The following is a 5,736-nucleotide window of genomic DNA, read 5'->3' on the forward strand; positions in this document are numbered from 1 at the left end:
TTTTTTCCCTCATCATGATGTATTTTTGGGCTGATGCGATTTATACTTAGTTGCAACTTATTGTCCGAAAAATAAGGTAATTATGCACACTATACCAGGGGCAGTCCTAAACCCTTTTTTGACTTCAGCCCCACTTTATGTCAACTTAGTTCCCCAAAACAGTCTGAACAATCGGGCCAGTGATGCTTACACAAGAAAGTTGTATCATTCTCACGTGTTTTAAGTCTTGTCAAGTTTAATGTTATCATTTATTTTTACTGGTGTTGGAAATAATGAAGAAGTGCTTTTTGTAATGATTTTTTTAAATTAAAAAAAGTTGATTTGTTGAATACAGTAATTTAAATTTTTAACTTAATTTACCTATGTACCTTTGTGTGTGTGTGTGTGTGTGTGTGTGTGTGTGTGTGTGTTTGTTCACAGCTATTAAAGCTGGCCATGCACTGCCCGACATAAACACTATCTGAATTTACACGTAATCTAGATGACTTCATTTTAATTTTTTATTTAATTTAGCATTTTCAAATATAACAATAAAACATTAAAACATGGAAGAAATGTTGTGTGATCATTCCTTAAAAAATAAAGTTCTTATAATTTTACTAGTAGTACATAGTATGCACATTCTGCTGAACAAAAGTCATATATTTCTGTATGTATTCAAGATAAACCAGACTTTTATTTTGACGGGTTTCCATGAATACCTTCTGTGTGTAAATCATATGACGCTAGTTTTACTCATGAAATTATATGATAATGAAATGATAAAATACTCTCAGACTCTCAGAGCTGTTCTGGAGATGTTGGCTTTTTCTCAATTCCAAGAACGCAAAGAATGGACTTGTGTTCTCGTGGAGACCGGTCTTGTCAAGCTTATAACACACCCTTATGAGTATTGAGATGTGCTGCGTTCTTGTAAAATTGACCGCATAATCACAGCATAAGTAACAGGCAATGAACCATAAATATAGCATAACATTACAAACAAATTTCATAACATTAAAATATTTTATACTATTATATATAATATTATTCACATATAATTGAATAACGTTTTATTTTTACAGCGTTATATGTTTAACCATGTTAGGATTCATTTTAAAATGCCAATAAAAATACTGCAGACTTTCTCTGGTTCTTATAACTTTATTAAAATTAAGTAAAACAAAATGATAAATGTTAACTTTTAAGAGCCGTCAAGTATTTGTGAAAGCGAGTTTAAAGCTTACAGGCTTCTGTACACTGACCGCTTGCAGCGTCTTCTGGGATTTCTAACGGCTGCATTCAATGCATCCTCGATATCAAGAACACATCCGGGCACTTCCAATTCCTTCTCTGTACTTGCGTTCTTGAGAACTCGAATTGAACTTTGACGGTTAATGATGACATAAAGCGAGAACACAAGGACGTGAGATCGCTGAAGAATGCATATTAGATATATACATATGAGAAACAGCCATTGTTTGTGTATTTCCAATATATTGATGTATTTCCAATATATCAATATAATACTTTTTATAATATCTGTCACGACCGGGATACAGGAAAACACAGAGAGAGATCCACGTGCAGGTATGTCTTTTATTAGGGGTAATATCATAATATCATAATCATAAGGACTCCGTGACACATACTAAGACAGACAGGGTATAAATACACAGGGAAATGACAAACGCTAATGGGGAACGGGCTGAGTGCAATGATTAATGATTAGTGACAGCTGAGTGCAATGAGAGGACAGAGATCGTGGGGAATGTGGACATCTAGTGGTTACCCAGGGAACACAAACCAGACACTGTGACAGTACCCCCTCACTACGGAGCGGCTACCAGACGCTCCAAGACATGACTGACAAAACAAGGCCAGGAGGGAGGTGGACAGGTGGAGGCTCAGGGGGAGGGACGGAGGGCCAGGAAAAAAAAATGGGGAAACCAGAGACCAGAGGAACATGTAAAGCGGGGAACAGAGACAAGAAGTGCAACACCAAACAGGGAGACCAGGAGGGAGGTGGACCGGCGGAGGATCAGGGGGAGGGACGGAGGGCCAGGCTCACAGAGGGGAACAGGGACAGGAAGTGAACAACAACAACAAAAAAACAACAACAACAACAACACAACAAGAGATCAGGGTGGGTCAGGGCGTTCAGGGACCCTGGACCGTGTCGACCGGGCAGGATTCCAGGGTGGAACCAAAGACAACCATGTCCGTGTGGTCGAGACCGAAGCCCCCCAGGGCGGAGCAGAAGACCACCACAACCGTGTGGTCGGGACGGAAGCCACCCAGGGCGGAGCAGAAGACCACCACAACCGTGTGGTCGGGTCGGAAGCCCCCAGGGCGGAGCAGAAGACCACAACGTCCGTGTGGTCGAGACCGAAGCCCCCCCAGGGCAGAGCAGAAGACCACCACAACCGTGTGGTCGGGACGGAAGCCCCCCCAGGGTGGAGCAGACGACCACCACAACCGTGTGGTTGGGATGGAAGCCCCCCAGGGCAGAGAAGACGACCACCACAACCATGTGGTCAGGATGGAAGCCCCCCAGGGCGGAGCAGAAGACCACCACAGTGGGATCTAACAGCCAATGCCGCTCCAATTCGTTGATCATTAGTTGATCTTGATCAAGATTAAACGGATGACTCTCATAAACCTGTTTTAATAAATCACTTTTGCATTTAATAAAGATACAAAGCAGGTTAAGTTAAATATTATTGAACAAATATTTATAAAATAATGTTGACTGCGAATAAGATTGCAGTTTCACATTTTTCATATGCATTAATTTGAAAGTTTTAACGAGTAGGATACACTCCAGCATTTAATTGTGGCTGGATTTAATTTTTATTTTTTACTTTAAATGATGTTCTCGTTAACAAGGTTTCCGGAGGAGGGCGTCAGATACTTAGCCTAATTAACACAAGTGGACTACAATCTAGTAATCAATCCCACAGTATAAATATCACTGATTTACCTCTATCCATTGACAGTTAATCGGCATTCAATTCGCTCTGTCCGTCATCCTATCACAGACGCCGAACACCATTAAGCATTATCGCGACAGCTGCTCTTCTCGCAAAGCCACACGTTGTGGCCAATAGACAGTGTGAAGCCCCGAGCTCGCCTTGCTCGATACCACGATCATCCCACTCAAGACCGGGCTCTCCTCGAGCACTAGATTGCAGCAGGCATTCAACCAGCCTGGGCCGCACCCCAGTGCTCACCGCAGCAAGTCTCTCTCGCTTCGCGGACCCCCTGTCATAAATCAATACATTCTTCAGGTGAAGACGCTAACGCTGGTTTCGCGGCTAAAGTTGTTAAACGACGTCATGGCGTAATTCTGTCGGATGACGATGCTATTTAACCACGAAGCCAAGGCATTTCTTCAAGGCAAGCCATCCACACCGAAATGTCTGAAGACATTACATTTGCCTTACCGTGCATGCTTAAACCTCACTGAGATGATACAGACATAAGTTGCATGCAATTATTCTGGCGGGACCAATTTATTTAGGTAAGGCAAGTTTATTTATATAGCACATTTCGTACACAATGGTAATTCCAAGCGCTTTACATGAAACAAAAGTAAAATAATTATGAAGAAAAATAATAATATAATAAATAAAACAATTAATTTTTAAACTTTTAAAATAATTTTAAAAATGTACTTATTTAAAATGATTTTAAAAACCGTTAGAAACAGAAAATGATTTTACCAAAAAAACAAAACAAAAAAAACTGAAAAAAGTGTAATCAGTTCGGACATTGCACAAGTGCTCATTCAATAAAGGCACAGCTAAACATATGAGTTTTAAATCTAGATTTAAATGTGACTAGTGTTTTAGCACATCTGATCTCTTCTGGAAGCTGATTCCAACTGCGGGCAGCATAGTAACTAAAGGCGGACTCCTCTTGTTTTGTGTGAACCCTTGGTATTTCTAACTGACTCGATCCTAGTGATCTGAGTGCTCTGCTAGGTTTATATTCAGTGAACATATCTGCAATTTATTAAGGGACATATTTCACCAATTACTTGTGTGATCACTCAGAATTTATCTAAAACACAACTACCCTCGTGTTTTGCCGCAGGTCAGCAAGGGTGAGTAAAATTTCTGTTGTCTTTTCAGGACTGTAATACGAAAAGCATGCAAAGTAAATATCTTTAGAATCTGCTTGAAAGTGAATAGCACATAACTGCAATCATCGTTACCGTTATAACCATGTCTGTTGGTACAATGTTTTACAAGACTAAACATGCTTCATCATTTTCAAAAGCCTCCGTTTCCACAGTCCATACTACAACGCGAAAACAGCATTCCAAATTTATCCACTCTGGAGACCGTTTAAAAAGGCCAGAAGGCCAAAATGAGTGGAAAACATGCTTTTCCATTAGGAACGTACTAATGTGGACAAGGCTTGAGGAATTGTCAAACCAGGCAAACAATTGCTAAGCTGGCAACACAGTAGGCTACCCAGGCACTTTTTATTTTTCAGCTTGCCCCATCAATTGTTACTAACCCTTCTACTTTTCCTGCAGCCAACAACTACAGCAGCCAAAGCAAGCTCAAGCCGCAGATGGCTCAAGAAGCTATCCCTCCTCCTCCTCTCATGCTCCCATTTACTTCTATGTTCCGCCACACCCTAACCATCCTTAAGACCTATTAGCGGTCAGACCAATTCCTTATCAAAGAAGCTCACAGAACCCTCGATCTATATCTATATCAGTGTCTGCTCCCGCAGGAGCCTCCATCCACATTTCTCCACTGCCGCAGCAGTGTCTGCTCCTGCAGGAGCATCCATCCATATTTCTCCACTGCCGCAGCAGCGTCTGCTCCCGCAGGAGCCTCTATCCATATTTCTCCAGCGCCGCAGCAGCGTCTGCTTCCGCAGGAGCCTCTATCCATATTTCTCCACCGCCGCAGCAGCGTCTGCTCCCACAGGAGCCTCTATCCATATTTCTCCACCGACGCAGCAGCCTCTGCTCCCGCAGGAGCCTCTATCAATATTTCTCCACCGCCGCAGCAGCGTCTGCTCCCGCAGGAGCCTCTATCTATATTTCTCCACCGCCGCAGCAGTGCCTGCTCCCACAGGAGCCTGCTCCCGCCTCTATTTCCTCGATGAATTCTCTCTCACAACCGTAGATCAATGATCATGCAATCAATATGGAGAGAGAGAAGAAAAAAAAATTAATAATAATTCTTAAGCCCCTGGCTGGGAAAGGATGACATCACCTCTGCTTTAAGCTATGCCCATGCATCCAGATTCATGGCACTTATTCGAGGTACATTGACAGGACAGAAAATTCTATTTCGTCATACGCTTACTTTCGAATGCAAGCCGATCAACAATTATTGGATTTGCTAAACCACTACGCAAGTAACCTTCATAGCTTCCCCTTTAGACAACTCAAATTGCTCTGAGTATTGAACCCTCCGTTAGGTGCTGCAAAGTGCTCCCAGCGTAAAAAAAAAAATATATATATATATATATATATATATATATATTTATATATATAAAATAATAATAATAAAACAAAATTTATAAATTCTCCAACTACCGGCAAGGCTCACCCATCCAATGGGACTATTGAATTCCTGTCAGATTGCCTCCTGGTCGAGCAAACCTTGCCTTTTCCGACAAACTACCGGAGCAGTTACCCATCTGATGCCGCGAGTATTTAAATCCCGCCAGATGCTGCAAGAGCTGTCCCGGTCGAGTGGGTGTTTCCCTCCAACTAACAGCGTTGCT

The sequence above is a fragment of the Carassius carassius genome, chromosome 1 (assembly GCF_963082965.1).
Source record: "Carassius carassius chromosome 1, fCarCar2.1, whole genome shotgun sequence".
In the NCBI taxonomy this organism is placed as follows: Eukaryota; Metazoa; Chordata; class Actinopteri; order Cypriniformes; family Cyprinidae; genus Carassius; species Carassius carassius.